Genomic DNA, 25,244 nt, shown 5'->3' on the forward strand with positions numbered 1-25,244 from the left:
AGGGAAATTTTAAAAACATGCGCTGTCCCTGCTCACCTGTTAGAATGGCTCAATAAAATATGCTGACAATATTAAGTGTTGACAAGAATCCAGAGGAACTGGAGCTTTCATACTCTGCTGGTGGGAATACAAAGCAGCACAGCCTCCCTTGAAAACAGGTCCTATAGAGTTAAACATATACTTATCTTATGACTTAGCAATCCCACTCCCAACTGTAATCACCCAAAACAGGAAGCAACCCCAAAGCCCTTCAACAGGTGAATGGATAAACAGTGGCCCATTCATACAATGGAATGCTGCTCAGTCATAAAAATAAGAACAAAGAAGTGTGGATACAGACAACAAACGGGGTGGATCTTGAAGATGAGTGAGTGAAAGAAGCTCATTTCAGAAAGTTGTACCCTGTGATTTCATTTACATGAAATTTACTGTGAGGGCTCAGTCACTTAGCCGTGTTCAACTCTTCGCCACCCCATGGGCTGTATCCCACCAGACTTCTCTGTCCATGAGATTTTTCAAAGCAAGAATACTGGAGTGGGTTGTCATTTCCTCCTCCAGGGGATCTTTCCCACCCAGGGCTCAAACTCACATCTCCTGCATTGGCAGGCAGATTCTTTATGACTGCGGGGTAGCCCCCAGGCATTTCCAACAGGAGAGAGTCAGAAGCAGACTTCTCCTTGGCACTTGGCTTATGGGCTGACTTGAACGTGAGTCTTGCAACTTGCTCAGCTCCAGCCTGTGAGGCTATGCCCCTTTGAACTCTCTGGTTGCCTCTGAGTACACACATCTCTCCACGCCACTGGAGCTGGCACTGCATCATGAGTTGGGATGTCACCACAGGACTTAAGCACGGGGCTTTCCAAAGGATTGGGCTCTGGCGAAGTGTCACCATCACCGTGATCCAGACGCAGGCATGTCCCTCTCACCCAAGCCCCTTCTTCCACTTCACTCTAGATGCCCTCTAATTGGCACCCACCCAAACCCGGACAGTCACTTGTCCACTCACTTCCTAAATATTTACAGCATCCCTATTGGATATCAGGCATGGCCAGGGACCCTGCTGCCAGGCTGATGCCCACAGCATACTCTGGAGGGCACAGCTGTAAGACCAGCTGTCTGTCTTCACAAGGGCAAACAGAGGCATGTCCTGTCCTCAGTGTCCCAGGCTTTTATCTCCTTTCCCATCTTAGCCAATATCAGACGCTTCCCCATGCTTCACCCCTTTCCCAGATGAAGAGTTAAACACAGGCAGACGGACGTCCGAAATGGCAATATTTTTCTGTTGACTCACTAACGTCCACGAGAGCTGGCTTCCTTGATTCTCCCATCCTGTTCAGTTGGTACTTAGAACAACTTTTCTCAGCCTACTGGCAGAAAACATTCGTTTTCTCTCCGCTTCCAGAGATAAAATACGAAGCTGGTGAGATGAGGTGTTAAAAAAAAAATCAGCAATGGCTTGGCCAAGGTCGCCTGACAGATTGGCAGTGGAACTTGGGACCAGGGTCTGGCTAGTAAGAGCTTCTCTTAAAGTTACACAGGCTGGCGGGGCCTGAAGACTGTACAGACAGAGGTGTTGCTAAAAACCCTCTCCAAAAACTGACCAGAAATGGAAGAAGCTCTCTCCCAAATTTCTGAACAAGCTACATAGGACAGAAATGCTTTCAAAACACAATTTTGTCCCCAGGGCAAGGGATGCTTTTGGTATGAGTTGTGATGACAGAGGCTCGAAATGGAGCCACATTCAGGGAACGGTTCCAGCGTGCCAGAAGCTGAGAGGCTTTGCACTGTCATAATTCATCCTCGCGCATGCGTGCGCGCGCGCGCGCGCACACACACACACACACACACACACACACACACCAGCAGAGCTAAAGCGATGTTAAAGGGCTGACAAACCACAAAGACCAGGAAGGACAGAGTGAATGCCGATCAAAAGAGCCAGAGAAGGCGAATGTACATCAGGCTGCAGTCTGGGAGCACAGGCTAGCCTTGTGAGGTTCGAAAGCGACTGTGTGGATCGCCCAGCACTCACAGAGGCCGCCAGAAGGTGCCAAGGCAGGAAGGGCAGCACAAGTCTGCCATCATCCACTTGCCCAGCACACCAGGCAGATGTGTTACCCGGGAGTTCACACGGTAAGGCTGGCCTCATGCCGAAGCAAAGGCAGGGCTTCACCAAGGGAGAATGACGCTTCCCACACTGAAGGCTGTCTTACACCGGCCCCCAACTCCCTGGGAGGAGGAGCAGCGTTAAGGAATCTGGGTTCATTTGAGAGGATGTCACTGGCTGGAGTCATTAGTCGCAAGGGATCCTGTCACCCAGCCCTCCTCCACCCTCACACCTGCCTGACGCCTCTCCCTCCACTAACTTCAGATTCTTTCGGTAAGAACAACAGAGCTTGGGGACTTCCCTGGTGGTCCATTGGTTAAGACTTTACCCTCCATGCAGAGGATGCGAGTTTGATATCTGGTGGGCGAACTAAGAGCCCATGTGCCTCATAAAACAGAAACAGTATCGTAACAACGGTGAAGGATCTGCCTGCAATGCGGGAGGCCTGGTTTCCATCCCTGGGTCAGGAAGAACCCCTGGAGAAGGAAATGGCAACCCACTTCAGTATTCTTGCCTGGAAAATCCTGTGGACAGAGGAACCTGATGGGCTACAGTCCATTGGGTGCCAAAGAGTTAGACAAGACTGAGTGACTAATACACTAAAAATGGTCCACATCAAAAAAAAAGGAAAAACAGAGCCCAAGATCGAAAGGCCCTTTTATCTGCCTGCTCTTTTGTTTCCAGCAAACGTGCCATCTGCAGCCAATGACATTCAGGACTGGGGCTTCCCTGGTGGCTTGGTGGTAAAGAATCCGCTTCCCAATACAGGAGATAGGGGTTTGATCCCTGGGTCAGGAAGATCCCTTGAAGAAGGGAATGGCTACCCACTTCAGTATTCTTGCCCGGAGAATCCCATGGACAGAGGAGCCTGGTAGGCTAAGTCCATGGGGTTGCATAGAGTTGGACACGACTGAGCGACTAACACTTTGACTTTTACTTTCACTTTAGAAAAAGAGTGAGGCAGAGGAAGACAGTCCCAGGAACCTGCCCTGGGGTCCCTTCCTGGCCTCCTCTGCCTCACTGACCCCCGCACCACCTGACCCAGGGCATCAGGCAACTGTCCACAAGCATCGAGTTTCCACCGGTGAGGTCTCGCCCATCTGTCTTCCAGGTTGTTTCGCTGAAAAATGAAGACAAGCCCATGGCCTGAGACCCTACAAGTGCTCTAATTGGTGAGAACCGGGTGTTAGTGGGAATGACCTTCTGATACTAACTCTGAACATCCAACTGGGGGGAAGGACAGTGGCCAGATATCAGCAGAGCCCAGGCTCAACCTAGCTCTAACTAGCTTTCTCAGACTTAGACTGAGTCACCTTCCTGCCCGCCAAGGCTCTGCCTCAGGAGCAAGCGTGTGCTCTACTGGTGTGCAAATAGGTGAGGACAGCTTGGCAGAATGTTTCAGCCACACTGACCTTTCCCCGAAACCTTGAACTCTCACCCAGCACCCCCAGGCTCTGCCAGGTCTCCAAACGCCCTCCGATGACTTCTGATGGGACCGTGTTCTCAGGGCACTGTGGACAAGTGATGTTCTGAAAAGCTTGTTCTCAGTGAGCAAGCCAGCTTCCCCCCAAACACACCCCCTCCAACACACACACATGGCTCTTTACATACCATGTCTATCCCGCTGCCTCCATGAATCTGAATGGAGGGACCCAGACAATTATCTGCCGCCACTGTATCACTCTTTCTTCTAAGATTGCTGGACCACCAGAGGAGAGAAACCTTAGGGAGATGCTGCCCTCTTCTGGGAAACACACACACAACAAAGACCCCAAAGAGCCGCAATTTCCTCCTTGTCTTTAATTCTTGTGGGAGCAAACGCACAGCTCAGCATTCTGGGGATAACTAGAAAAGGATGCCCTAGGTGGAATGACCCGGAAACAGAGAACCACGAGCCTATTTCATGCTCCGATCATTACTGAGACAGACCTTCCCTGAAAGAGGGGCAACGTCCTGAGAGGGCGGGTTGGGATTTCAGGTGATTATAGTCATCCCCCTGCCTCTGAGCAAGAACTTAGGCTCAGCTCCATCTCCCTGCGCCTGACAAATCCCTTTCCTGCATGTGAATTCAAGTTCGCATATCCTTTGGGTCAGTGATTGAGTGGACAAGTCAAATTGGAGCACCTACTATGTATTTAGGTTACTAACATACATCCAACCTTGCTCTCGGCGTACCCACAGCGAAATCAGAAAGACAAGAAAGTGGCCAAAGAGAAATATGTAGAGTGTGTGTGTCCATTGTCTTAAAGAGCAGAGAAAACCAAGGCAGTCATTGGGTCCTGAAGATGTCCTGGTATGAGCCTTAAAGAATGCACGGGATGCAGGAGGTGATGAGGCAGAAGGCGAGAGGCAGAGACGTGAGGATGGGATGCTACAGATAGGCGTGTGTGCAGGAGAGGAAAACCAATCTTTTCTTTCTTTCTCTTTTGCTTTCTTCCCTGTGGGGATGTGCAAACAATAGGCTGCTTGGGCTTGAGTTGGACAGCCCACCATCGAAAGCAGCTGGCCACTGTCAGAGTTTACATACCACCTTCAGTCTATAAATAGTGCCCTGCATGCACTTACACACCCCTCCGCTGAAAATAGCACTGGCTGTTCTCCCTGTGACTTTGAACTGACAGTTTATATTTAGTTTACTCTCTCCCTTCTATTTATATGCCTTTTGTTTACATAAATACCCCTCTCCGTTTATTGCTGTCATGTCTGGGCACCTGATGTCATTAGACGGACACACAGCAACTTCATTCCATACGAACCGGGAGCTAATTCCATCTTCCCCCGGCCCCCATCTGCTCTCGAATGTGCTTCTCAGAATTCCACAACTCCAGGCTTGAGGCTTGAAAAGAGGTCATTTCTTAATACATTCACTGCCTCCAGCTAGATTCCCTGGAACAGAACTATTCACTGGATTCCCTAAAACTGAACTATTTAACTTCCCAGGCCTCTCAGGACAGGAGAAGTGCCCCCCTTCCCCACCCCACCACCCTGACTTGGCATTTCACACCCTTAACTTGCTTCTGATGGACACCACGAACCGTTTGCTCTGCTCCCAAGTCATTGGGATTCTGTACTTTCCTTGAGGGCAAAGGGTTTAGAATCTTAGTGTGACTCTGGCTTTGCTTGAAGACCATTCCTTGAGTCCTTGGGGTGACAACCTAAGCCCCGCCCTATATGTTGGGGTGTCACCTTGGGGTACCATATACAGCACCAGGATAGCTGTGAGCCCTGGACCCCTGCCTGCCCTTCTCCCAGGACAGCAGAAAGAAGAGATGCTTTGGCCACAGACAGTCCTGGAGGCAAAACTCTGCCACTGACAGCTGTGAGGTCCTGGGCAGGTCCATTGACTTCTCTGAGCCTCAGTTTCTTCATCTGTAAAATGAGGATAATGATACTGATCCTTCACAGTTGTGAGGAAGGATGAGAGCTGGAAGGGAGGACATCAAACAGCTACTAAATCTCCAATATTCCCCTCTCCTCTCATCCTTCGGGAAACCCACTGCCCTTCTGTCATTTTTCCCAGACCCATTTCAATGAGATCTTCCCATAGCTTCTGTAGGTTCTCAGGAAGCCAAGACCTGCCCTCTGAGGTGAGAGCAGGTGTTCATAGGTGAAGTCAAGCCCTTCTCAATACAGATCACCCTTGGAGTCCTTTCCTGGGTCCCTGGAAAAGGTTCAGTTGGGATACAGCCATGATGACTTTGATGGGTGGCTTGGGAAGAGCAATGAACTGAGTCCTGTCCTGTGGACCACAGCATCCTTAGGGGAGATGCATCCATCCTTCATCACTGATGCAGGAGGTGCAGTAGGAGATGGAGGTAAGACCAATTCAGATGAGTGAGGAGCCAGCCTGCAAGGCCAGCAGATGCCCTTTTCTAATACATCGCCTCTCTGTCTTGGCTCTAAATTACCATCTCCGGTTCCCACTGAACTTACAGCCAGTCTGGTACTCATCCCAGCTAATCTTGTGTTTTATTGCAACCTGAAGCCAAAGAAGAAAGGAACAGAAGCAAAAACTCATAGGAGAATAAAGTTCTAAACTGTACTCAAGTAAAAAGCTCTTGAAGACCGTAAACAAGGCTGAGCGCCAAAGAATTGATGCCTTTGAATTGTGGTGCTGGAGGAGATTCTTGAGAGTCCCTTGGACTACAGGGAGATTAAATCACTCCATCCTAAAGGAAATCAACCCTGAATATTCACTGGAAGGGCTGATGGCTGAAGCTGAAGCTCCAATACTTTGGCCACCTGATGTGAAGGGCTGACTCATTGGAAAAGACACTGACGCTGGCAAAGAATTGAGGGCAGGAGGAGAAGGGGACGACAGAGGATAAGATGGTTGGATGACATCACTGACACCATGGATGAGTTTGAGCAAACCCCAGGAGATAGTGAAGGACAGGGAAGCCTGGTGTGCTGGAGTCCATGGGGTCCCAAAGAGTAGGCATGACTGAGCAAGTGAACAGCAAAACGCTCCTCTTTCATCTACCTGCTGGTTCCCCTGAACCACCGGAGAACACAAGGCTTCCAAGTGCTGCCCAACACAGTCCCCCTCAAGGTCAGGGTCAGCCATCAGGTTTCTGGATGTTGCATGGGGATTGAAACCCTGGACCCTCAGGAGAGCCAGTGGCCGGAGCAGGACATCGTCAAGAAAACCACCGGATTCCCTGCTGGACCAAAACCACTCAAGCAAAGAGGCGGTCCCCAAGGGATCTGGTTTTGTTTATGAAATAAAGATCCGAAGGGGCTGTGTGTGCTCAACCTCCCCCTCCCTGGCGTCACAGTCCCTGTTTCTCTCAGCCCCATGTGGACATGGGCTATTCCTGCAGAACACCTAAGGATGTGCCCTGGGGACCTGGTGCTTCCATGGTCTTTCATAGCCGTCTGTTTACCTTAGCATTAGCTTCCCCCTGTGTGTTATTTTCTTTCTCCAAAAAAAAATCTGATTGCAATATAGTTGATTTGCATGGTTGTATTAGCTTCTGCGGTACAACAAAGTGAATCAGTTTTTTATATATATATATATATATATATATCCAGTCTTTTTTTAAGATTATATTCCCATATAGGCCATTCATTATCCCAAAACTGGGAGTGATGGGGACACATCTACCAGTGATGGCAAATGAGCACGAAGCCCCAGCGAGGCCCAGACTGCTGAAGTCACTCAACTAACAAATATCGGAGCTGGGAAAGCTTTCTGGGAGAATGACTCTGGGTGTGTCTGTGAGTCAGCAGACCCCAGAGAGTGAGGAGCCTGGGGAAAGTACATGGCAGGTGGGTGGACCTAGGTAGAAGACCCGCCTTTCTCATTAGCCCCATGTGCCCGGCATCTCAGAGGACACATGAGGCCGCTTGACAGAGGTCTCCACTCCCAAGCAAGGCAGGATCTCCAAGGCCATGGGGATACCTGAAAGCCAGCCATGGTGGCTGGGGGTTGGGTTTTGTGGGTCCTGGGTATGAGACTCCCCCGTCCCCCACCAGGGTGACGTGATTAGTGAGCACAGTTTTGTGAGAAGGGAAGGAAGATTGAGCAGAAACAAGGCTGGCATGTGATGGAGCAAACACAGACTGGTAGCCCATCAAAGCCTCACTTCCCATGGCATCAGTCCAGGTACCGATCAGAAAAAGCAGGAGCAGCTATTGAAAGTGATGATGAAGTACCTGAAACTGCGGGTTGAGTCCTGAGTCTCAGGTTAACTGGCTACATGGCAGCCTGAAGTCAGGTATCATCACACCGCTGAGTTTCCTTACCTGTGAGGACGTAAGATGCTCAGATTAGATAGTGCCTCAGATTCCTTCTATTTATGGCATTCCAGTTAATTCCTTTCTCTTAATGCCTTCAGATTTTAGTAGAGAGCTGCTAGGGATTCATGCCGGTCCACTAGTCCTGTCTGTCTCCAGCAGGAAAGAACAGATGTCACCAGGGTTAGAATATAATGAAGTCGGTGGGTGTATTGCAATGCCTACCATAGAATCTGGCATGTACTGAGCTTTCGATAAATGTTTATTGAGGGGAAAAAAGAAAAAAAAAGGAAGGAAGGAAGTGGGGAGGGAGGGATGGATGAAGGGAGGAAAGAGGACAGGGAGGAGAGGAGGACAATTTGAGGTATACTCTTGTTTTTTCCCATTTATACAGGTCTTAAATATGTGTGTGTTAAGTCGCTTCAGTTGCGTCTGACTCTTTGCCATCCTATGGATGGTACCTCAGGCTCCTCTGCCCATGGGATTCTCCAGGCAAGAACACTGGAGTGGGTTGCCATGCCCTCCTTCAGGGGATCTTCCCAAACCAGGGATTGAACCCTTGTCTCTAGCATCTCCAGCAATGGGAGGTGGGTTCTTTACCACTAGCACCAACTGGGAAGCCCAGACATACAAGTCTTGATTTCCACCTAAATAATGAAAGCTAGTATTACTTTATACTTATTATTTCAAGTCTTATTCTAAATACTTAAATCTATTAATTATTTAATATTTATACCTATGGTGTAGGAAAGATGCTATTTTTTCCTTCCTAGCACTAGATTGAGAATATCTAGGTTCACACCCCCTTTCCCACACAGAAGAGAGATACTATCTTTGTCCCTATTTTACAGATGAAGAAATAGAGGCCAGAGATATTTACTAAGCAGCCCCAAGTCACACAGTTAGTGAGCGGTAGAGTTGGGGTTAGACTTCTGGTCATTTTTTCCCCATCTGTGTTTCCCATCCTCACATAGTACCTATCATCATGTTAATGTGAGTAAAAGAATACACAAAGAAGGTAGTCAGGACTGAGAAACCAAAAGTCCAGGGGACCAGGGAGATGTCCAACTTCAGGAGACCCATGCCAGGCCTTCCCCACCTGGATCAGAAATATACTTAGACACTAGGAAGACTGAGATGATCAAGGTGGGTGTCTGCTAGCTGTCCAGTGTAAAAGGAGCTTATGCTTTTAAATGGGTTTCCTAGGTGGCACTAGTTGTAAAGAACTTGCCTGCCAGTGCAGGAGACTCAGAGATACGGGTTCCATCCCTGAGTGGAGAAGATCCACTGGAGAAGGGATATGCTACCTACTCCAGTATTCTTGTCAGGATAATCCCATGGACAGAGGAGCCTGGCGGGCTACAGTCCATGAGGTTGCATAGAGTCGGACATGACTGAAGCGAATTAGCATGCATGCATGCATACTCAAATACCCTTACTTCCAGCAGTAAGTTTACTTCCACAGTAATACAGTTCAACAGAAGTGAATATTGAGGCCAAAACATGTCTGGCTGTGAGTCCAGCTCTGCCAGTTAACATGTAACCTTGGCTAGTTGTCTCTCTGCCTCAGTTTCTGCATCTGCTATTAAGGATTTTATGTGCGTGTTCAGTCTCTCAGTCTTTGAGACCCCATGGACTGTGGCCTATCCTTTGTCCATAGGATTTTTCAGGCAAAAATTCTGGAGTGTGTTGTCATTTCCTCCTCCAGGGGATCTTCCCAACCCAGGGATCGAACTCATATCTCCTATGTCTCCTGCATCCGCAGGCGGATTCTTCACCACTGAGCCACCTGGAACATCCATTAAAGGTTTTTAGATCACTTTTAAAGCACCTAAGCCCAGAATCTGATGAAGCATTTGCCTTTAATGCTATATATCCCCTTTGGTTCAGTTTCTTAGATTCTAGAAGCCTAAACCTCCAAATATATTGTTTATTCTAAGATGGGCGGGAGAGACCCAACAAGGCTACAACTCTACATTCAATGTCCCAGGAAAGATGCACAAGCTGGCAGGTGGCGGCCGGCATGCAGGAAGCTGGGGTGGTCATGAGCTAAGCCAGAGCTTATCACCTTAGGCTCAGGCTCAGGCCCATCCTCTACCACCAGGCAGGAGTCCAATTAACCCACAGATAACTCGCCCTCATCAAACATTTCCTTAGGTGCATCACTCTGCAGCAGGCTTGCTTGGCAATCAGTCTCTCCTTTTGTCTAACTGGCACCCCTTCTGTTATCATTTGATCTCACTTCCTTTGCTCTGACTCCAAGGGGAAAGAAGAACAGCTGGGCCCCACCGCCCACAGCCCAGCCCTTCCGATAAAGGATACTGATGCCAAAACATGGGGTTCCAGAAGCCTGCCCTTTCATCCTGTCGTAAAACTCGATCCCACTGCTTTGTGGGTTAGATGTCAGTGGAGTCGGCCTTGCTGGGTACCAGCCAGCCAGTGGGCAGCGGGAGATACTTCCTACACTATGGGAGTGGGCTTCGGGGGTCTTACTGCGGCGGCAGGTGGAGCAGGGGCCACCTGGCATCCCTTCACTTGCTGCCCAAGGTGTAAGGGAGGGGAAGGACTTCTGAGTATGTCTGCTGGGCAAGGGGCAGGCGGGGCGTGGGAAGGAAGACCTGTGATGCTTCCGTAGAAAGGGTGAGGGCTCCAGAGAGGAAATTTAAATAGCCTGTGAATATGTGAAAAGTTATCAGCCTCATTAGTTATTGAACACTTCAAAAGATGCCATTTTCTGCCTATTGGTGAATGTTGGGTTTGTTTTTCATGGTGACAGTTTTTAATGGAAATGGAGGGGCTAAACTCTCTCATACATGACTGGTGGATTAAACATTCTAGGAGCAACTGTCAGTATCAACCAAAGGGCTCAAAGCACTCTTTCAGATAACAGTTTCATACATCCTATAAAAAAAACTGATTAATATGTATAGAATTAATTGTGTTGAATTCCCTGCAATATTCTTTAACTACAAAGAATTTTTGGAACAAATTGTACACTCAATGATAAGGATTTAGTTAAATTAAATCTCACTGTGACTGAGGAAAAGAATACAATTGTTACATATAAAAATATATAAAGACAAAACTAGGATATATGAGGTGAAAAACTAGATGTCAAAATAGCATATGCAACAGAAATCTATACATTGATAACATTATCTATTTATATGTATCTGTGTAGGGAGTGATCTATATAGATCTATCTATGAAAGGATATATGCACCAAAGTATTAATTGTTATTATATTTGGGCAGTAATATTTTAGATCATTTTACTTTTCTGCTTAAAAGCTATATTGTGGAACCTAATATTTCTACAATAAACATATATTCCATTAGTATTAAAGAAACACAATAATATTATTCTAAGAATAGGAAAGGAGGGGACTTCCCTGGTGCTCCAGTGGCTAAGACTCCATGCTGCCAATACAGGGGACTCGAGTTCCATCCTTGGTGAGGGAAATGTCATCCCACATGGCCCGTGGTACAGCCAATTTTTTTTTTTAAGCACAGAGAAGTATGGAAAATCCTCCACCACTCTGATTCTATAAAAAAATAAAAGCCAAGATATGCCTTGAAAAGAGAAATTAACTGAAGTGAAAAGTGGTTAAGGAAAATTCTGGAAAAAAGGCAAGAACCCTAGGCTTTGCTTCCTTTAGGAAGGGGCCAGAGAGCCACACTTGAGCATCTGCTTCTGAGCCTCAGACAGACCCTGGCTTCCTCTCCTGAGCTTCGTCTCCATCCTATAGATGCCTCCTTAAAGCCTTGCTCACAAAGGCTCCGTATGACCAAGCAATGCCAGTCCTACCCAAGAGGAATGAAAGCAAACTTCCACACAGAGACTGTACACTAATGTGCCCAGCCCGTCAGAACAGCCAAAGAGTAGAAGCAACTCCAATGTGTATCAGCTGATGAACAAAGCGTGGTCTATACACACAGTGGGCTATCACTCTGCAATTAAAAGGAATAAAGTATTGATCCACGTGACAACATAGATGAACTTCAAAAGCATTAAAGCTCAGTGAAAAATGTCAGACACAAACATTACACATTGCATGGTTCCATTTGAATGAACTATTCAGGAAGTAAATTAGCAGTTACCTAGGACTGGGGGCTGTGAAGATTGGGAAACTGGGGTTGGCTGCAAATGAGCAAGAGGTCTCTTTTGGGAGTGATGGAAATGTGTTAAAATTGGATGGTGGTGATGGCTACACAACTTTGTGAATATACTAAAAAGTATTGAATTGCACACTAAAAACCAGTACATTTTACAACATATAGATATTTCAAAATAGAACTTAATTAATTAATATTTGCTTATTTATTTGGCTAAGCCAGGTCTTAGTTACAGCATGTGAACTCTTAGTTGCAGCATGTGCAATCTAGTTTCCCAATCAGGGATTGAACCCAGGTCCCCAGCAATGGGAGCACAGAGACCTAGCCACTGGATCACCAGGGAAGTCCCTCAAAATAAAACTTAAAAAAACAGAACACCTCAATGATCTGTAGACCACATATTAGAGCATATGTAGAGCATATATTTCTACCCTTTAAATGCTTATTCATTGAAGTATTCATTCATCAGGGCTTCCCAGGTGGTGCTAATGGTAAAGAACCTGGGTTCAGTCCCTGGGTTGGGAAGATTCCCTGAAGCATGGCATGGCAACCCACTCCAGTACTCTTGCCTGGAGAATCCCCATGGACAGAGGAGCCTGGCAGGCTACAATCCATGGGGTCACTAAGAGTTGGACATGACTGAGTGACTTAGCATGCACGCATTCATTCATCAAATATTTTCAAGTCCTAACATTTTGCCACATGTTACTCTGAGAATATGTGAGTGAAACAAACAGTAATTACCAACAATATTTTCATGATCTGCAAATCAGTGTACCTACTGATATCTCTCAAAAGACTGAGCACAGGCATGTCTTATTCATCTTGCCAACCTTCAGACCTTGCACAGTGGCTGGCATGCTATAGATCCCATGTGACACTTGGATCCATGAATTAAGTAGATACAAGAACAGCTTGAAAGTTGATAGCATTGATCCCTGGAGTACACACAGGGAGCCAGGGCACAAGAGAGAAGACCAAGCTTCGAGAGAAGATTGAGATCCTCTGGCCTCTAAGGACCAGGGGAGAGTCTCTCTGAAGCTCTGAACAATAGGATTGGCAGTGGCGATGTGTGTGATGACACCTTAGGCCATATTATCCAAGGTCCTGCTCACCTATGGTGGTGCTTCAAGCACAAAGCCGGGAAGCTCCCAGTTCTCAGAATGTCTAAGCTCTAAGGCTCATGCTATTACTCACCCCCATACTTGGGGGTGGATGGGGCAACTCTGCTGAGCTGCTTCTCTGCCCCACCTTCCCACTGAGCTTGGGGCCCTCTTTGGCACTGGCCACCTGGTGGGAAATGCCTGTCATCACCAGGGCTGCTCTGCCCCCAGCCTCCGCCTCGGATGTCCAGAGCTGCTTTGGCATCATTGTCCCTCTCAAATAGGGCCTCCCCAGTTCACTCAAAAACTAGAAATGGACTTACCATAACACCCAGATATTGTACTCTCAGGCATTTATCCCACAAAAATTAAAAATTTATGTTCATGCAGAAACTCATACACAAATGATTGTGAGTGTGTGTGTGTGTGTGTGTGTGTGTGTGTGTGTGAAGTCACTTCAGTCAGGTCTGCCTCTTTGTGACCCTATGGACTATAGCCCACCAGGCTCCTCTCTCCGTGGGATTCTGCAGGCAAGAATACTGGAGTGAATTGCCATTGCCCTCTTCCAGGGGATCTTCCAGACCCAGGGATCAAACCTGAGTCTCTTACGTCTCCTGCGTTGGTAGATGGGTTCTTTACTACTAGTGCCACGTGTGAAGTCCACATAAATGATTTATAGCAGCTTTATTTGTGGCGGCCCCAAAGACTACCTAGAAATCCTCCAGTGGATAAATGAGTGAATGATTAAACAAACTGTGGAAGAATCATGCTGTGAAATACCACTCAGCAAAAAAAAAAAAAAAAGAAGAAGAAGAACCAACAATTGATACATGCAACAACTTGGGTAGATGTTAAGAAAATTGCTGAGTAGAAAAAGGCAGTCTCAAGCATGTAAATATTGCATGATTCTATTTCTACAACACTCCTGAAATAAAATTATACAGATGAACAGCAGATGAATGGTTTCAAAGGGTTAGGGATGGGGGGGTGGGTGCAAAGGGAGAGTTCAAGACAGTGTTGTGGTGATGGTACAGTTTCATACCTGGACTGTGATGACAGTTACCTGCGCTTAAGATGATAAAATGGCATACAGTGATACACATATACCCAAATGAATATATGTTTGGCTGATAAAATTCAAATAAGTTCTATGGATCATACCAATGTTAGTCACCTAGTTTTGATATTTGTGCTATAGTTATATAAGGGCTTTCCTGGTGGTCAGATGGTAAACAGTCTGCCTGCAATGCAGGAGATGAAGATTCAGTCTCTGGGTCGGGAAGATCCCATGGAGAAGGGAATGGCAACCCACTCCAGTATTCTTGCCTGGGAAATCCCATGGACAGAGGCGCTTGGTGGGCTACAGTCCATAGGGTTGCAAAGAGTCAGACCCAACTGAAGCGACTTAGCACAGCACATAGTTATGCAAAATGTTAATGCTGGGAAGGCTGGGTAGAAGCGGGAAAACACTCGTGAATAGATAAATATGTGTGCTTAGTCACTCAGTGTGAGCGACTAACGCTTCTACCTTCACTTTCAGGTGGCGCTAATGTGAAAATCCATGGCGCTGCAGAGATTCTGACACAATCCAGTGGCTGGGCACTCACAGATGATGAATTAAGCAAACTTCTGTTGACGCTTACATTGTGGTACCAATTTAAGTCTAACACGATGAAGTGAGGACTTGTGGAACCCAAATTTTCCATCCTCTATCCTACAGGCTAGGATTCATTTAGCTTACTGTTCGATCTATCGCTTTCATTTTTCTAGGCTTTGGTACATAAAAATTTGTGCCATTTCCCCAATATTAAATAGAAAAGATCCACCTATGTGAGACCCCCAAATTAGAATGATTGTAGCAGTGGGCAACTGCTCATTCTGGGAAAGAAAACTTGGCCAAATATCCTGGAACTTTTTTCATTTGCTCTGTGGGGCACTGGAGCTATGGGGTGGGGTGGGGGGAAAGGCAGGGAGCGTAATGAGGACAGAAGGAAGGTCCCCTACCATGTCCACTGGCCAGGGTGGTAGTGACTGCAAGGACCTAGCTATTGATGTGCTCGGGGGACAAAACCATCATGCACCCATCATCCGACCCAAAGAGCAAAATGGGGACCCCTAGGATGGAGGGTCTTTCCTGTGTTGTCTGCAGTTTCCCAGAGCCAAGCACAGTGCCTGGCATGGAATAGGGGTTCCAGGACTATTTTGTAATTAACAAACATGTGCCGAAGGGCTAAAGACGGTAGAAAAATCAGGGATTCATTAGCACCCACCCTTCCTTCGGTTGGGATCTCAGACTCCAGTTGCTCCTCCTTTCACTGGGGCTCACACAGGAGTGCAAGGGTGGTCCTTCCCTTTCTCCTATCTTCAGAGCCACTCAAGGTGGGCAAGGAAAAAAGTCGTGTTCATGTAAGAGTTATGCCCCTGTCGGATCCTGAGAGTACCCTTCTGCCTCACCCGCCTCTGTGGCTTGTAAAGTGGGCAGAAGGACAGAGACTTAAGTGGAAACTGAGGGCTTGATATTGGAGTTTCAGTGATGTGAGAGGCAGAGCTAAGCAAGGTCTGAGACTGAATGCACATTACATTTTTTTTTTTTAAATTTTCAATCAACTGTACTGGAGGAAGACTGAATTCTCTTTCCTTTCTCCCCACAGAAAATGATTTCACAAAGTTGTAGCCATATGAAAACATGGCAGAAGAGAACGTAAGGAAAAATGCTAATATAAATACTGTTAATTTCTGGATTTCAGAAGGTTTATTATAGATGCCAGCTTTTTTAATACACTTAATTTGTTGTGATTTATTTCCTCATTCTAAACAAACACTTTTTTTGCTTTGTTCTATATTTCTGATTTTTGCATTCTTTTCCTAAAATTGCATGAGTTTATGAAAGCTACGACACATCTGGGACATGCTGGGCAAGATTGAAGGCAGAAGGAGAAGGGGACAGAGGATGAGATGGTTGGATGGCATCACCGACTCAATGGACATGAGTTTGGGTGAACTCCAGGAGTTGGTGATGGACAGGGAGGCCTGGCGTGCTACAGTCCATGGGGTCACAAAGAGTCAGACATGACTGAGTGTCTGAACTGAACTGAACTGATGACAAATCTAGACAGCATATGAAAAAGCGAAGACATCAGTTTGCCAACAAAGGCCTGTATAATTAAAGATTTGGTTTTTCCAGTAGCCATGTATGGGTGTGAGAGCTGGACCATAAAGAAGGCTGAGCACCAAGGAACTGATGCTTTCAAATTGTGGTGCTGGAGAAGACTCTTGAGAGTCCCTTGGACAGCAGGGAGATCAAATCAGTCAATCCTAAAGGAAATCAATCCTGAATATTCATTGGAAGGACTGATGCTGAAGCTGAAGTTCCAATATTTTGGCCACCTGATGTGCAAAGCTGATTCATAGGAAAAGACCCTATGATGTTGGGAAAGATTGAAGGCAAAAGGAGAAGAGGGCAGCAGAGGATGAGATGGTTAGATAGCATCACCGACTCAATAGACAGGAATCTCAACAAACTCTGGGAGATAGCGAAGGACAGGGATGTCTGATGTGCTGCAGTCCATGGGGTCACAAAGAGTTGGACACAACTGAGAGACTGAACAATGGCAGCAATGCCTATCTCAGCCCAGAGGCACTCCTCTGCCTCCTGCGTTTCCCAGACACAGTGCTGGGCACAGAGACGTTTCCTTGGTTAATGTTTATTGATCAGGATGGATGGCATCAAGCTTGAAGAGGGCGGCTGCAGCCTCTCTGAAAAACTTGGAGGCTAAAGTGACCATCTTGGGGCTCCCTTGACATTTAGCACACTAACCTGCCTGCCCTTCCTCTGACTTTCCACTTTCCGTCTCCACAATCACACCATCACTTTACTACTATTTTCTATCCTCCTTCTGTCCATCTCTGTCTCTATATCTCTCCCTCCCTCCTCTTGCCTGCTGCTCTCATTTTCCTTCCCTGTCTGGGATGGAGATCTTCATAAAAAGCTAGAGAAGGATGCTGAGGAGGAAGTCAGGGTTCAGTGGTGGAGCTGGTACCCACGGCTGATTCTCAGCCAGCCTGGCAGGGGCCGCAGACAGGAGACCAGCGGAGCGCTCTTCCGGGAGTGAAAGCCACCCCGGTGTCGGCAGCGCTGCGGAGGCAAATGTAGAAACTGGGCTCAGAGACTGGGAGGTGGGGATGTGCCCCGGGTATCCTACAGCCCCTTCTGAGTCCTCGCCTCCCGCCGCCAGTCCTTAGAACTGCGGGAGAGCGCCCCACGGAGGAGAGTGGGCTACAAGGAGAATTTGGCAACTGGTAAATCTGTCTTCGAGGATCTCAGGGGCAGCCGCGGGGGCGCTGTCCACCTGGTCAGCCTCCCACCTCCACAGGCTTCCGGGATGCCTGTGCATCCCACGCCCAGGGGTGAGAGCCAACCCCCAGCCTCCGCCAGTGCAGACTTTGTGTCCATCTTGGAAGAGGACCAGAGGACAACAGAAGGAAGCCCAGCAAAAAATCCCACCTCCTCCACTCAGCTTCCCCTGGTCCCCCTTGGGCCCTCGGTCTCAGTCCCTCCTCCAGGCTTCCAGAACATTCAGCAGACTAGCCATCTGTGCGTATGCAGCATGTATGTCCTTGTTAGCTTTTTCTACAAATGACATTTGTCTCCGCTACACAAATCTCCCCCAAGTGCTGACAAGGTATCTTGTGATGCATTATTTATTTCTGTGATCCCACCCCTGGCTCAGTAGCAGCAGGGGATTAGTAATCACTTGCCAGACACAGAGAACAAACTTGGGGTTACGGAAGGGGATGGATTGGTGGGGAGATAAACTAGGAGTTTGAGATTAACGTATACACATCACTATAGATAAAATAGATAAGCCACAAGGACTACTGTGTAGCACAGGGAACTCTCCTCAATGCTCTGTGGTGATGTAAATGGCAAGGAAATCGAGAAAAGAGGAGATATATGTACACATATAACTTATTCACTTTGCTGTACAATAGACATGAACACAACGTTGTAAAGTAACTATACTCCAATGAAATTAGTAGTAATAAAAAATCTCTTCCTCTACAGGGACCACTGTCCATACTTTCTGAAAAGTGCAAAGAATATTGCATCTGTCTTCTGCATCTTAGTCTTCTCTGGTGACTCAGCTGTAAAGAATCTGCCTACCAATGCAGGAGATGTGGGTTCGATCCCTGGATCGGGAAGATCCCCTGGAGAAGGAAATGGCGACCCACTGCAGTATTCTTGCTTGGAGAATCCCATGGACAGAGGAGCCTGGTGGGCTACAGTCCCTGGGGTTGGAGAGAGTCAGACACAACTTAGTGACTAAACAACAACTTCTGCATCTGTGGAGCCCCAGCCCGAGGAGGAGGGCAGACAGCCAGGCAAGAGGCCTCTCACTTCGGAAATTGGTTCCTCCCAGCACAGGGGCTTCAAGTGGGGAACACACAGTGCAGGGGTTGGAGGAACACACCACTGATGTGTGGAGAGGCCTGGGTGGTCCTCGGGAAGGTTTCCCCCATCCACCTTCCATCTTCCCTTCAAGGAGAATGTCTCAGCCAGGTGCCAGGCTCACCTGAACTCCTCTCAAACCCTTAGCTCCCATTTTAACCCCAAATAACTAGTTCTTGGAGTGAGAGTCTCACAGAGCACAGTATCTGGTTAGTTTCCCAGAATTTGCCTTTTGGTCTCCAATATTTAAAGCAAATGATGTTGCTTTTCCATTGGCATCAGTGATAAAGCTTCCTTTTAAACTCATTACCCTTCAGAACAAAGTGGATCTGGCTAGAGAGGAAGCATTACGTGATAGCACAGGTGTTTGCAGCCACAACAAAAATGATGGAAGTTGGGAACCCCTGGAATTGAGAAAAGGAGAAAAAAGGTGAGAAGTGCCCGGTTACCAATCCAGAAACTTTCCAGTGTATGGCCTTGAACGAGCCGCGGTGACCCTGGCCATGACTGTTTTCTCCTGTGTAACACGAGGGCAGTCGGTTGTCTAAAGGCTTCCACAGCACAGTCCAGTCCTGAAAGTCCGTGATGCACTATTATTCATGTGGGATGAAAAGAAGAGGGCACGGGAGAAATAGAGCAGTAAAAGGAGGTGGCATTCTTCTGCGTGTCGTCTCTGGCATTAGCAGAGGAGAGCGGTCTCTGATGGCTCTGTGGATTGAGCCCCAAGTGCAGTGCCAATTCAGTAGCAATTCTGTCTGCGGCGGCCTCTCTCTCACTGTCCACTGTTTCCAGGAGGTAAGTCAAGAGCAGCCCAAGCATCCTAGGAGATGCAGCCACTTGATTCTAAAGATGAGCAGCCAGAGAAGGGAAGGGAGAGTCTGGGGGCTGCCTGGTCCCAGATCCTTGGTAATCTTCCCATCCTGAAATCCAGAGCTCAGGGTGCAATCTGTTTGTGCAAGGCCTGGGCTTGGCCCCACATACTGGAGCTCCTTGGGGGACCCCTGTCAGCCCCTTTTGTCTCCCCATTGTGACAGGTGAAATGAGAAGTTGAGGGATGAGCGGTCCATCCACTTTCCAGGAGCCTGGCTGGATCTGGGAACAGGGCAGGGAAGCAAGGGGAAGCCTTACCCCCAGGCCTGGGAAGGGAGAAGCTGGGCTTTGTTCTCCATTGCATCAGAGGCTGTTCTGGAAAAACAAGTGATTTGACCTTGGATGGATTTTTCTACTCGTCTTTGAAGTAAGTTGAGCAAGATGTCTGGATCTGAGCAGCTCAGAGGTGTAAGAAGCTCTGCTGTGGTTCTGGGCCGCTCCTCGGACAAGACCAGATGTGTTCATCTGTGCAATGCTTTTGAAGAGAGAAGGTGGAAGCACTTGGCTCAGAGCAGAATCCTCCAGTTCTCCTGCAGCTGGGCATTTGCCTGTGGCCTCCTCTCCCTCCCACCCGCCCCTGTTCATTCTGCTGTCACCAAGGATGCGGAAAGAAGGGATATAGTCTGGGTCCTTGGGGGATTGACGTTTCTACGCCTCAACAACATACCTTCCCCACTGCGTCTGATGGTTCTGGTTTCTCCACATCACAGCCCCTCCCCTGCTGTCCTCATCCAGGCAAAGGTAGGCTCCAAGAATCTACAAGGCATGCACAGTGGCAGCGTGTGAGGGGGGCCATAAAAGAAAACCACCACCCTCACCCCACTGGCCAGGGTTGTGGATGAAACACATGACCATCTGTTAAATGTGGATTTCAGATCAACCGAACTGAGCTTCTTGGTGCCTCTGTCCTGGTTTTTGCCAAATTTGGCAGCCCTCATGGGCCACAACATCAGGCTGGCCACCAAGAACAGCGGAAACTGCCTTCCGGAGCCCTGTCTCCATTTTTATGTGAATTTCTCCCCTTTCACCAGATTCTTGTACCTTCCTCCAAAACTACTCTAAGAAAAATTGAAAATGCCCTGGTGGTTCAGTGGTTAGGACTCACTGCTTTCACTGCCAGCTTTTTCACTGTTCCATCCCTGATCTGGAAACTCAGATCCTGCAAGCTCCGTGGCATGGCCAAAAAATAAAAAAAATATATAGTTTACCCCTATATGAATTTAGCTCTCCCAGGGATACTTTAATGATAAAGCTTGACTTGAATTATGGGTTAAAGTCTATGCCTCACTTTAAAGCAATGCCAGGTTCTAGTTGAGGGAAGGGAGATATTATTTGAGGCATAAAAACTTCCTTGGGTTCTTGGAATCTCATCACATTGACTATAGTCTACTGAGTCCATGTGCTCAGCCAGCGCTACTTTACCCTCTTGGCCACCCTGCATCACTCACTTCCCTCTGGGAAGAGAGTCTAAGTCCTGGATTCCCACTGCACTCAACCCCAGTGCTGCTGCTGAGTCTGTGCCTTGGACACCTTCTCCCAGCTGCAGCTAAATTTCCAGAGCTCCGTATTCATGGAAGCCTGATGCCAACCCCTGACTCCTCTGCATCCCCAAGCAGGAAGCACTTGAACCATCCTGAAGAAAGGCACGGAATGTCTTTGACTTCCCTGGCTATGACCAGAGGCTGCTTGCTGCCCCTTTTATTCTCCGTTCTTGCTCCTGAGACTCACCCTGGCTGTACAATAGCTTTTAGAGATCTGCTTCAGTTGCAGACTCCTGGTCTCTGTGCCCTTCGTGGCATGCTTGTTCATGATGCGTGCAAAGCCTGCATCCATCACAGAGGACAGCATCCTGGCACTTCTCACGTTGATTCATTTTCCTTCTCAGGGACGTGTCTGGACTGCCCCCAGCCTCGGTGACCCCTTGCTGCAGGGAAGGTGACACCGGCAGAACTTTGATCCCTGGGCTCACATTCTATTTCACCTACTCTGCCCTGTACACACACTTCCCAGTTGAGAGGAGATGATTTTCCACCCCTTTACTCCCCTTCCTTTCTCCTGAGACATGTTCTCTGACCCTAGGTGACTCCTTTATATTTGGACATCTGGTCCTGTCTAGATGCTTTATCCTTTCTCAGAGCTTGTCTTTGCCAACCAAATCCCACGATCATCAAATTAGAAATGATTCAGAAAGTGTCTCTTATTCCTCTTCAGGATGGCAGTCATCTTATCTGGAGAGAAAATGCAGATCTAGGTTCTGAAACCTGGGTGCTATTGATTCTTAGACTTTTTAAGAGGCCTTAGGATCTAAAGGTACAGAATATATTAGATTAGAAATATCTTGAGAATAGAGAGTATGTCTTATATCCATCTTTATCCCCAAAGCACTAGCTAAATTCCTGGCACAAAGTATATATGTTACGTTAGTTGCTCAGTCATGTCTGACTCTTTGCGACTCTGTGGACTATAGTCCACCAGGCTCCCCTGTCCATGGGATTCTCCAGGCAAGAATACTGGAGGGGTTGCCATTCACTTCTCCAGGGTATCTTCCCAATCCAGGATCGAACCTGTGTCTCCTGCATTGCAGGCAGTTTCTTTACCACTGGACCAAGAGGGACGTCCCACCCTCACTATTTCTTACTGCTTCACAATCTGCTTTGAAATGCTTTATGCCTTTCTTTTTTTTTTTTCCTTCATGGTGGGCTGGGAGAGAAACAAAAGTGAGATTATTTATAGCCTCCTCAGCCTTAGCAGAGATTCAGACAATTTCCGGGCTGAATAGAGCTTGTTTTCCCACAGTTGTAAGGAATTCCTGCAAATTACACACATACTCACACCCATGTACTCCAAAAAGAAAATCCAAGAGAAATATAGTGGGCAAGATGCTTAACAAGTACTCCAAGTAACCAGTAGCATGAATTTCTGCTAATAATTGGGACATGTAAACTAGAAATAATACTTAAGGCCACCTCACGCCCAGTAAACTGGGGAGAAAAATTTAAATTGGACAGCACCAAGTGTTGGCTAAGATGTAGAACAACTAGAAGTCATATACTTTGCTGGGAGCACGTTGGGAAAACCAATTTAAAGAGCAGTTTGGGAAAGCTGAAGATTCTCATACCCTAACACACAGAAAGGCCACTCCTAGGTTTACACCCCAGGGTAAACACTGGTACACATGCATGAGAAGACATGTACAGCATCATCACAGCAAAAAACAGAACAATCTTAATGCCCTTTAACTAGTGAATGTGTAAGGAAATTATAAATTGTGATATGTGTGCACAGTGGCTCAGTTGTGTCCAGCTCTTTGTGACCCCATGGACTGTAATCCGCCAGGCTCCTCTGTCCACAGAATTTTCCAGACAAGAATACTGGAGGGGGTGCCATTTCCTACTCCAGGGGAGCTTCCCAAGTCAGAGATCGAAGCCACATATCTTGTGTTTTCTGCATTGGCAGGTGGATTCTTTACCGCTGCACCACCTAAATTGTGATATAACCATGCAGTAAAATTTTATACAGCAGCAAAAATGAATGAGCTAGAGTTAGAGGTATGGATGATTTTCACAAACAATGTTCAGAGAAAAGCAAGTTGGAGCATAATTTGCAGAGTAAACGGTGGTTTATTTAATGTGTACACATCTGTTTTATGTGTCTGAGGAGCATATGCCTGTAAGGAGGGATGAAATGACATGCATGGGAATTATCAACACCATATTCAAGATAAAGGCATTGTGGGTGTTTTCAACGATGTTGATAACATTTCATTTATTCATTTCAATCGTGATACTTGTATTATTCTTTGTACCCTTTGTACATCAACACTGTTTCATGATTTGTTTTCTCAAAATAAGGGCCCTAAGCTGTTTGCTTTTCATTGCTTCCTTTGTTGCTCCATAAGATGAGTCCAGGCCCGCCTTGTCAAGCACGGAGCAGCTTAGGTTGATAGTTAATCATGCCCCAGAAGGCAGCAGTCACACCTGCATCTACCCCAGGCTTTCTCTCCTCCAGGCTGTGAAGGGAGACCAGCAGAGGGTTTATAAGCTGGGCAGCTACGCCTTTCTTGACATGTGCCACCAGGTCCGCCTGCCTCTCCATGACCTCTGCGCTTCCCTCCTGGGTCACCGGCGCTCTGCCTCTAAGGGCTCTTTAGGTCCTGGCTGCAGCCTGATTTCAGTGTAGGCTGAGGAACTGAAAAGGTGCTGGGATTAAGATGACGCTATGGTCCAACGATGCCACGATGCATGGGAGTTAGGATATGTTTGGCTTGGTTGGTTTATTTTGTTTTATAAATTTGTATCTTTCTTCCAGTCTTCAACATGCTTCCCTTTGGAGAATTGCATTTGAAAGCCTAAGTTTCTATGTGAGACTGGACAAGGACATGGCAAGTCTGCCATTGCAGAAGACATGGGAAATGCGAGTTTGATCCCAGGTGAGGAAGATCCCCTGGAGGAGGAAATAGAAACCCACTCCAGTATTCTTGCCTGGAGAATCTCATGGACAGAGGAACCTGGCGGACTACAGTCCACAGGGTCGTGAAGAGTTGGACACAACTAAGTGACAGAGAGCACACACACACAAACACACACTCTATGTGAGAAAATCTCCAAACAATTGTGATTTGAAGTTTTTCTACCAATACCTGATCATCCCAAGTGCTGGCAAACGTGTTAAGTTTCACAGGTTTTTACAAGCTGTGTTGGACATATAAATTGTTACAATATCTTTTCAGAATAACCTATTGGTTTCTGGTAAAGGTGAAAATACAGATGCCTTTCAACTTATCAAATCTATTTCCAGGAAGATTCTAGCTAATGTGAACAATGGGGCATATACAAGAGTGCTGACTGCTGCCTTGCTAGTGATTGTGGCAAACTGAAAACAGCCTAGTATCAGTCAACAGTTGAGTCCTTAAATAAATTGTGGAATATTTTTATAATGGAAAATAATAAGGCAATGAAATGAATGGCCACATCTACATATTTGGAATACATATATCATAATGGTAATGTTATATAAAAATAAGTTATGGAATAATACATGAGGAAGAATACCACTTGTGAAAGTTTCAAAGAAATGAAAACAAATACTGTGGATCACTGACGGATACATCTTCATAAGGTAATAGAAACAAGTATGAGTGGAAATAGGAAAGATTGAATTCAGATAATGAGGGAAAGAAAAATGTGAGATCATAGGAGAGTTCACTCAGAGACCTCAAATGAATCTGTGAGTATTGCTGCTACTGTTTTAAAGCAAATGTCTTAATTCAGTAATCATCTCTAAAACTGAATGCTTCCTTTTATAAGGCTAATGCTATTATCAAATCTAACAAAATGATCAAAAATGTTATCATCTAAGCTGTGTCATTTATATCAAATTTCCATGATTTGCTTGCTTAGTCACTAAGTTGTGTCCAACTCCTTTGTGACCCCATGAACTGTAGCCCGCCAGGCGCCTCTGTCCTTGGGGTTTTTCAGTTAAGAATACTAGAGTGGGTTGCTACGTCCTCCTCCAGGGAATCTTCCCTTCCCAGGGATCTAACCCACATCTCCTGTGTCTTCTGCAGTGCAGGTGGATTTTCACCTACTGAGCCATCGGGAAAGCCCCCTTTCTACACTTTGATGCTGTTGTTCAGTCGCCCAGTCATGTCCGACTCTTTGCGACCCCCACCCACTGGAGTGCACCAGGCCTCCCTGTCTGTCACCGTCTCTCGGAGTTAGCCCAAGTTCATGTTCATTGCATCAGTGATGCCGTCCAGCCATCTCATCCTCTGACGCCCTCTTCTCCTTTTGCCCTTGGTCTTTCCCAGCATCAGGGATTTTTCCAATGAGTCATCTGTTCGCATTAGATGATCAAAATAC

The sequence above is a fragment of the Odocoileus virginianus genome, chromosome 23, assembly GCF_023699985.2.
Source record: "Odocoileus virginianus isolate 20LAN1187 ecotype Illinois chromosome 23, Ovbor_1.2, whole genome shotgun sequence".
Lineage (NCBI taxonomy): Eukaryota > Metazoa > Chordata > Mammalia > Artiodactyla > Cervidae > Odocoileus > Odocoileus virginianus.